Genomic DNA, 10,164 nt, shown 5'->3' on the forward strand with positions numbered 1-10,164 from the left:
GAAGTATGTCCAATTATTTTCTGCATAATTCTTACTCAGTTCTGTATTTATCCTTCCTGAGGTTTACTTACAGCAACAAATAGATTCACAACACCTCAGGGTCCAGAGAAATCTTCGAGACTCTTGGTACAAACCTCGCTGCCTCTTATATTTGGCAGATGAGTGACTTGGCCTGAAGGAGGGACCAGGTACTCTGCCTCCCAACCAGGCAGGGTGTTGCTGAGAGCCCAGTGGCTTTAGAACTCAGATCAGAGCCCAGTGTCACTGGATGGCTCAGTTAGTTAACTATCAGACTCTTGATTGCAGCTCTGATGGTGATCTCAGGGTTGTGACACTGAGTCTTCGGGCTCTGCCCTCAGCAGGGAGTCTGCTCGAGATTCTCTCCCTCCCTCTAACCTTCCCTCCAGCGTGGGCTGACTCTTTCTCTCTCTCTCTTTCTCTCAAATAAATAAATAAATCTTAAAAAATAAATAAATAAAGCCATGTGACCTTGGACAAGGGCCTAACCTCACAAAACCCTGGTTTCCTTATCTGTAAATAGAGCAAAGAATACTGACCTCACAAGGTTATTGAGAGAATTAAGATAAGATATGTGAAGAGCTTGGCATCAAGCTGGGATCCAGTAAATGTCCCTTTGCTCTGCCTTTTCAAATAGCTTCCACACTTCAGATTATTTCTCTAGAATAGAGTCCCAGGAGTGGAATTACTGGATCAACTGGAATAAACATTTTTATGGCCCTTGATCTATATTGCCAGCTCATTTTCTCAAAGGGCGCTGCCACCTACCGCATGTGAGGTTGCCAATTTCACCACCACGGCACCAGCTCAAAAATATTATAATCTTTTTGTTGTTGGTTATTAGCAAAAGGAAAGTACTTTATCACTGCTTTAAGTTGGAGCTCTTTGATTAACCATGCACCTGAATATTTTCCCACACAGATGTCTTCTGACTTATCTGTTCATGACCTTTGACTGTGGGGGTACTGGCATTTTTTTCTTATCAACATGTGTGAATTCTTGTGAATTATTCACTTCTTAAATATTGATGGCAAATGTTTGTTCCTAGTCTCTCTTCCCCCACCTATTCTTTTTTGTTTTTTTATTTTGAAGCTGTTTCATTGATTTGTAGCAATTTTATAGTTATAGTTACTGTTTTTGTGCTAGTTTGGGAGGATTTTAAAGAACAGGTGTCTTTCACCTGTATTTTGATGTTTTTCTTTCTGATTTATTTTATAACTTTTAAGTTGTCTCTCTGAAGGCTGGAGTATTTTTGAGGAACCAAATGTTATAGGCTGAATTGTGTCTGCGCAAAAGCTATGTTGTGGTCCTAACCCCCAGCACCTGCTAATGTGTCCTTATTTGGAAATAGAGACTTCGCACATGTGACCAGGCGGAAATGAAATCATACTAAAGTAGGGTTGGCACTAGCCAAATAGGACAGGTGTCCTTATTAGAAGAGGAAAAGACGGACACTCAGGGAGAAGACCACGTACGTGGTAACAGAGGCAGAGGTTGGAATGAGGCGGCTGCAAAGCCAGGGAACACTGCCAGACACCAGCAGGAACTAAGAGAAAGGCAAAGAAAGATTGCCTCCAGAGTCCCGGAGGGAACACAGGCCAGTTGACACCTTGACTTCTGGTCTCCAGATCCATGAAAGAATAACTGTCTGATTGCTTAAGTCACCCAGTTTGTGAAAATTTGGCAACCCTAGAAACTAATATAGACACCAAGGTAAGGCCAAATTTTCCCATCAAAATTGGAACCAAGGAGAACTGGACAGAAATGATCTCACGCGGAACGTGGAAGAGCCCGGCATGGAGAAGGCTGGGACCAAGAGCACTATTTCCCCAGCCCCTAGGAAAATACCAACATACCAAAATGAAACTCAAATGACTGGAAGATTTAAATATAAAAATGAAACCATAGACATTCCAGAGGAAAATGTGTGAACATTAAAAAAAATTTATTTTTGTAGTATAGGGGAGGCATTTCTAAGCATGATACAGATGCCAGAAGCTGTAAAAGGAGACGGTTAATAAATTCAACCACAATAAAGTCAACTTTCTGCATGGTAATAAATACCTTAAACAAGATTAAAGGTCACGTGGCACACTGGGGAAAAAAATACTTGCAATTCAATTCACAATGAATTGGTTTCTCTAGAGAACTATAAAGAGAGCTCCAAATTCAGTAAGACCAAGTACCCAACAGAAAAATAGATAAACAGAAAATTCACAAAAAAGGAACATCCCAATAAATCAAATATAGAAAGATAGCCACTATCATAACAAGAGAAACTACAATGAGAGACCACTTCTCACCTATCAGATTCAGCAAAGTAAAAAATCATTTGTTAACTACTTCCCAAATATTTTCAGTCTATTTTTGATTAGAAAGGCAGAAGGTTAAGACCAAATCACTGGGTGACCTCTTTTTTTTTTTTAAGATTTTATTTATTTACTTGTTTTTTAAAGTTTTTTTTTTTTTTTAAGTTTTATTAATGTATTTGACAGAGAGAGAGAGCGCACAAGCAGGGGGAGCAGGAAAGGGAGAAGCAGGCTTTCCGCTGAGCAAGGAGCCTGATGTGGGACTTGATCTCAGGACCTGGGGACCAGGACATGAGCCAAAAGTAGACACTTAACCTACTGAGCCGCCCAGGCATCCTGAGATTTTATTTATTTACTTGAGAGTGAGGGAGTGTGCACACAGCCTGAGTAGGGGAGAGGGGCGGATGGAGAGCATGGAATCCCCAAGTGGATTCCCCACGGAGTCTGCCACAGGAAGGTTCCATCCCAGGACTCCAAGACCACTACCGGAATTGAAACCAAGAGCTGGGCATTCAACTCACATAGCCACCCAGCTGCCCCTACGGGTGACCTCTTAAGATTCTTTGCAATGCTGAGACTCTGTAACCCATAATTGCTGCTGTCATTATTTTTACCTATTAGCATCACCAGAGTGTCGAGACATCAACTGTTTTGACAATTCTAGCATAATGGTTAGAAAAAACAATTCTAGCATAATGGTTAGATGTAGTGCAATGGTTGACTGTCCAGGTTTGATTCTTGGTTATGCCATTTACGAGCTCTGTGGCCTTGGGTAAATCATTCGACTGTTGAGCTTGTTTCCTCACCTGTAAAATGGAGATGATATAGTGCCTATTTCCTAGGATTATTAAGAATTAATGAGTTGGGGCACCTGGGCAGTGCAGTCATTAAGCACCTGACTCTTGACTTCGGCTCAAGTCATGATATCAGAGTCATAAGATCGAGCCCTGGAAGGGGCTCTGCATGGAGTCTGCTTAAGACTCTCTCTCCCTCGGGGCGCCTGGGTGGCTCAGTGGGTTAAAGCCTCTGCCTTCGACTCGGGTCATGGTCCCAGGGTTCTGGGATCGAGCCCCACATCGGGCTTTCTGTTCGGCGGGGAGCCTGCTTCCTCCCCTCTCTCTCTCGGCCTGCCTCTCTGCCTACTTGTGATCTCTGTCTGTCAAATAAATAAATAAAATATTTAAAAAAAAGAAGACTCTCTTTTCCTCTCCACACAAATAAACAAATCTTAGAAAAAAAAAAATGAGTAGATGCTAACTAACTTCAATTTAAATTTAGAAAATTTAAAAAAATAAAGCATTAATTTGTTGATATATGCAAAGCATTTAGAACAGTGCCTGGTACATTATAAGTACCACATCAGTGCTAGCAATTAGTATTACCAAAAAGAAACCCTGAAGTCTGGAAATACAGAGAATTTTGTTATGTATTACCCATAAACCATTTACTCTGAAAATTTCTCTGTGTTTCCAGGTCTGATGGTCACTCTATACATACTAGGTGCTTTAAAATACATTATCTTCTTTAATCCACCCCACAGTCTTGTAAGGTTTGCTTTATTACCTCCATTTCACTAGGTAAAACAAGGGATCAGAGAGGTGAAGTTACCTTCCCAAAGTGACACAGCTAGCAAGTGCCAGGACCAAGATTCAAACTGAAACCTGCTCAGGTTCTTTCCACTCCACCTCAGGCCATCCCCTCCAGAGAGTCTTTCTCAGCTCCCAAAGGCACCCTTTGGTCCACAAAGGATGGAAAACTTTCAGTCCAATCCCAGCTGGCCAGCCCCAACCGGAGCGCCTGCCTGACCGTGCAGATTTATAGGGAAGGTGGAGAGCTTTCCCACATCCCAGCCCCACCCTGACCCAGGATTCTTGAAGAGGAGACGGAGGCTGACTGGCGGCTCCGCCTCCCGACGTGGGGAGGGCTCTGGGGCCCCCAGGGGAGACGCTGGGGCTAGCTGTTACATTCCGGCATAAACAATGGCTCGCAATGCAATTCGCTCCAACTCTGCCCCTCGGGGACAGGCCCCGGAGTCTCTTAGGTGCCTCCATCCAGGCTTGTTCTACCGGACGATCAACGCGTGCGGAGTGTGCAGTGACCTGTTTCTAAATAGATCTCACTTGGGCCGTGACTTTGAAAACGAGCCAAAGGCCCCAACCTAAAATAGACAGCCTACTGCCCTGTTATTTTCATGGCTTAAAAAAAAAAAAAAATCTCTCCAAAGCAAAGCAAGTATTTTTATCACAGGCCTTGCTTGGAATAGCAACACCTATTTACTTGGAGGGAGGAGGCTGCAAGTTTCTGCGCGAGGTAATTATTCCAGGCCAGGCAGCTTTGGCCTTTACTCCAGAAGCATCTCCAGCCCTTATTCCCACCCCCAGTACCTAATCCCCCTTTTAGCGGCCCCTCCTACCCTCACCGGTGCACCTGGCTTTCTAAACTGCTCCTGTACCTCCAGATCCTGACCACAGGCTTTCATGCTGGGTGCCTCACCTCAGCCCTTAGACCATGTGCAGTTAGCCTTCACTTTTTGCTTCTCTCTGTGGCCAGAATCTGGATCTTCCCTGGACTGCAGGCTCCCTGATCTAAGGAGCACACATCGGCCTTGAACAATCATAATGGAAGCTAAATTTTATTTAGCACTAACTGAACTCCAGGAACTGTGCTAAGTACTTCTCCTGTATTATTATTAAGTTTTAAGGTCTGCTCTATGGGGTTGGACTGTCATCAGCCCCATTTTACAGAAGGAAAACTGAAACTCAGATGAACTGTCCATGGGTCACACATACAGAGGATAAGCTGGGCCAGCAGAACCAAGGCTGAATGGGTGCCAAGCGTGAATTCTGGATCATTCTCTCATCACTGTAGGTTTTTGTTTTGTAGGATTATCATCCAATTTTGTATAACATATATTTGTGTACATCTTGTTACTTCTGGGGAGGGATGTGGAGTGAAAGTTTGAGACTTTTTTTCCTCTTGTTTCTTTCAAGCTTCCTGTATATTTCTTATGAACATGTATCTTTTTTAATAGCGGAAAAGCAAATCCTAGTTTGGGAAAAAAGAAATAGGAGCAAGCACTCAGTGACTCTGGCAGACACACACACACACACACACACACACACACACACACGGGAAGCAGGCCACCTGAATTTAACTCCTAGCAGTGCCACTTCCTAGCTGTGTGATCTTGGGTGGCTTATTTAGCATCTCTGCTCTTCTGTTCCTCACTCATGGAATGGAGGCTAATAATAGCATCTACCTCAGCACGTGGGCATGAGGCTTGCCATGTAAAAAGTGCTCTCGGCAATGTTTGGCTCACAGTAAGGACAGCATGAGAGCCTGGCACCAACTGATACCCCAGACTGCAGAACAAGAACAAGGAGATGCGAAGACAAAGGCCCACAGGGGCCTGGCAGGCCTGGGCAGCCCCAGCTGTCAGTACACGAAAGGAGAAGGCCTGTAGCAAACTGGAGAGCGTAAACTTGTGGTTAGAAGGGGTGACAGTGTTTTTAGATCCAAAGCATTTTCTGGAGGAGATGTGACTCTAGGATGCTATTAGAAAGTCCCTGAAGGTTTAATGTTTGCTCAAATTGAATAGAAGACACAGAGCCCTTTGGCCCCAGGCTGCCAGCCTGCAGCCTGACTTGATTGTGCCTCTTGCTTCAATGGTCCTGTTTCCTGAGAGGAACCCTGATGCGCAACAGCTGACTGGGGCAAGGCGAGCAGGAGTGACAGATGCACAATTTTGGAGGGAGGTGGCACTAGCAACCAGGTAGGGATGATCCTCTCCATTTTAAGGATGAGGTAAACTGAGGCTCAGGGCAGGCTGGTGATTTGTCCAAGGTCATATGGCTGATGGATTCAAACTCAGGAATTTCTAATTTCAAAGCCATTGATTCTAGGGTTGTCTCTGAGTCTAGTACTTTACCTCAGTTCCTGCAACCTCAGCATCTCCACCAGCCTAGAGGAGCAAAACTGGACGCGTCCTGCAGGAGCCCCAGGTCCAGATGAGATCTAGGTCTCCTCTGCTTCACTCTCCCTGGAGCCTCAGGCCACCAGGACTTAAGCAGACAGTCAAATCCCAGCCCATTTCATAGATGAAGGTACTGAGGACTGGAGAGGGATAATCACCTGGCCAGTCCATCTAGTCCTCCCACTCCTCGAGCTGTCACCTATCAGGCTGGAGCCAAGACTGAGCCTAGACCTGTGTGCTCAGGCCTGGAGAAGCGTTTAGAGACTGATCATTAAGGAAAAAAATGTCCTCCATGGTCTTTTCTCTCTCTCTCTCTATTTTTTTTTTTTTTGCCTTGGAGGGGGGTGGAAACTGTTGACTTCCAAAATCTTGTCTAAAAGAGGTTTCTCTCAGCATGGCACACAAATGGTTAAATTATAGGCGCTGTTGGCCACACAATCCTGGCACCAGTTTGCAGTCACATGCCTCTACTCAGTGCCTCTGAACAATTCAACAGTAGTTTTTTGTTTTATTTTATTTATTTTAATTTTTTTATTTCTTTGAGAGAGAAAGGTAGAGTATGAGCAGGGGGAGGGGTAGATTCTCTCTCCAGCTCCCTCTGCCCCTCCCCCACTCCCTGTCCTAAAAAAATAGAAAAAGAAGAAATTCTTTCAAGAAACAGAAGCTAAAATTGGGTGGGGATGGGGATGGAAAGAGAACCAGTTTTCAGTCAGCCCTTAATATATGTCAAGCACATGGGAGCCTTAAAACAACCTGCTTTCTAAACCACCATGGAACTTCTGGATTTTCCTGGTAATGTAGATATTCTTATCCCCTTTTTATTTGATTTGATTATTATTTTCTTAAAGGTTTTATTTATTTGTTTGTCAGAGAGAGAGAGCGAGCACAACCAGGGGAGTGGCTGGCAGAAGGAGAAGCAGGCTCTAAGCTGAGTAGGGAGCCTGATGGGGGACTTGATCCCAGGACCCTGGGATCTTGACATGAGCAGAAGGCAGATGCGTAACTGACTGAGCCATCCAGGCATCCCTTATTTTATATTTTGATAAAAATTTTATTTATTTATTTGACACAGAGAGAGTGAGAGAGAGAGAGAGTACAAGCAGGGAGAGCAGCAGGCAGAGGGAGAGGGAGAGGCAGGTTCCCCACTGAGCAGGGAGTTGGATCAGGACTTGACCCGAAGGCAACTGCTAAACTGACTGAGCCAAGCAGGCGCCCCTTGATCTCCATTTCATAGCTGATAAATTGCAAGAAGAAGTAAGAAAATGAAAGAAGAAGGGATTTCTCCAGAGTCATGTGGATTGTAAGGGAGAAGTTACATCCTGCACCCAAAGCTTGTGCTCCAAAAATTGTCCCTGAACCCTAGCTTCTTCAAGTGTGGTCTCTGGACCAGCAGCATTGGAGTCACCTGGGAGCCTGTAAGAAAAGCACAATCCCAAGCCTACCGCCGGCCTGCTAGATCAGAGCTACACTCTCTGGTGTTTCTCATACACACTAAAGTCTGGGAAGTACCTTTCTGACTAGTCCCCTTCCCTCCTGACCTTTGTCTCCTTGCCCCTGCTTGTGGGGGAGCTGCAGAGCTGGTAGCTTCCTTGTGCGTTTCCAACTCTGTGCTGAGACGCCCGCAGATGAGCTGGGGTGTAGTAAGCCGTTTTATGGTCTTTATTCTGTAAATTCAAAAGGGCTTTGGCTTCAAATCTGAAACTTGAAAGGAAATCCTAAATATCTACCGCATATCAACAACATCTGTATATCGTCTTCCTGATGGGTGGCCAAATATCCCGGTTTGCCCAGAACTGAGAGCTTTCTTAGGATGTAGAAACTGTAGTGTTACAACTTGGTTGGTTCTGGACAAACTAGACGGTTGGTCCTTAGAACTTTCTTTCAGCCTCTCAGTCACAGTTAATTCATTACTTAGCACAGTAGTTCTCAGCCCTGGCTATACCTTAGAATTACCTAGAAACTTCAGTGAAAAACAGATGCCCGATAACTAATCCAGGTGAATTAAATCAGTATTCCTGGGGCTAGGTGCCGGGCACTGGCATGTTTAAAAACAACAACAACAAAAATCCCCATGTGATTTTAATGCAGAGCCAGAACTGAGAGCCAGTGCTCCTGCCTGAAGTTATTTTTTGCTCAGAATAGCACATTTTTCAGACATAGGAAGAATCAATTGAAGGAAGGCAAAAGGGGATGTAACCAGAGCTTACTGGATCCATGCTTCTCTGGCTGGTCAGCACCGAAATCCTAGAGGCCGTGCTATGTATAAAGTAGGAGTTATTTATGCCCATTATACAGATAAGAACACTGAGGCTCAGAGAAGTTAAATAATTTGCCCAGGTTCACATAACTAGGAAATAGTTCACATAACTAGGAAATAGTGAACTGTGGGATTTCAGGTCTATTGTCCTTTATAAGCCCAGGAGGTTGCTCTACACTCCATCTCCGAGATAAATCTAGATTTTTAACTTTGCCACTGATATGAAAAGTCTCGGGATTGCTCCCAGCTGTGAATCATCTTTTGCAGAGTGGATGATGAAGCCCAGATGTATGGGTGGACTGTCTGCATGCTGGAAATTTCTGCAGCAGGAATTCTTTCCCTGGATCTATAAGACCCAAGTAGATCCAATAATTCCTCTCCTAGGTGCATATAACCGAGAATTGAAAATGGATGTCCCCACAGAAACTTGCACACAAATATTCATAGCTGCATTGTTTATAATAGCCGTAACGTGGAAACAACTCAAATGTCCATCAACCGATAAATGGATAAACAAAATGTGATATTGGCACATAATAGAATATTATTTGGCAATCAAAAGGAATGAAGTACTGACACATGCCTCAACATGGACAGACCTTGAAAACATTGTGAGAAGTGAGAGAAGTCAGACACGAAAGGCCTGATTGTATGATTGCCTTTTTTTTTTTTTAGTTTTTTTTTTTTTTAAGATTTTATTTATTTATTTGTCAGAGAGAAAGAGAGAGAGATTGGGCACAAGCAGGGGGAGGGAGAAGCAGACTCCCCACTGAGCAGGAAACCCAACGTGGGGCTGGATCCCAGACCCCGGGATCATGACCAAGCTGAAGGCAGATGCTGAACCGACTGAGCTACCCAGGCGCCCCAGGGTATGTAAACAATATCTCAGTCTGCTAACTGGAGTGCTCCTACATTTCTGGTGGGAGCGTAAAATAGAGCACCCAGATTAGAAAACTGGTACTTTCTATAAGGTTAAACTTATACCTACCCAGTGAAACAGCTGTTCTATTCCTGCCTCACAAACACATGAGTGTTTAAGTCCACGCAAAAACACGTGCATGGATGTTCCTAGCAGCTTCATTCATAGTAGCCCCAAACTGGAGACAACCGGAATATCCATCCATTGAAGACTAGATAATGCAATTGTAGTGTGTCCAAATTATGGAATAGCACACAGCAGTGAAGGGGAGCTACTGTTACCTGCCTACCAAGAACCAATCTGATACACCGATACTATGTTGAGTAAAAGGCTCCAGACAAAAGAGCCCAGACTCTGTGATTCCACTTCTATGGGGTTCAAGAGCCTGCAAAACTAAGTGATGATAGGCATGAGGGAGCTTGTTAAGGCTCCGGAGGTGTTAGGTATATATCTTGACCTTGATAGTTGCCATATGGGTGTGTACATATCTAAAGATCACTGAGCTGTACATGGAAGGTTAGTGAACTTTACGGACTTCACCATGTGTACGTTATACCTAAAAAAATCCAGAAGCTCCTCAGCCAATGGCGACCTGGCTGACCCTGGAAATGTAGGCAGTGAACAGAAGAGGGCGAAGACTGTAGAGTTAAATGGACCTGGATTCCAGTCCAGCTTTGTCCCTAATCTA

This window comes from Mustela putorius, unplaced genomic scaffold (genome assembly GCF_011764305.1).
Source record: "Mustela putorius furo isolate JIRA1106 unplaced genomic scaffold, ASM1176430v1.1 tig00003850_pilon_pilon_pilon, whole genome shotgun sequence".
Taxonomy (NCBI): domain Eukaryota; kingdom Metazoa; phylum Chordata; class Mammalia; order Carnivora; family Mustelidae; genus Mustela; species Mustela putorius.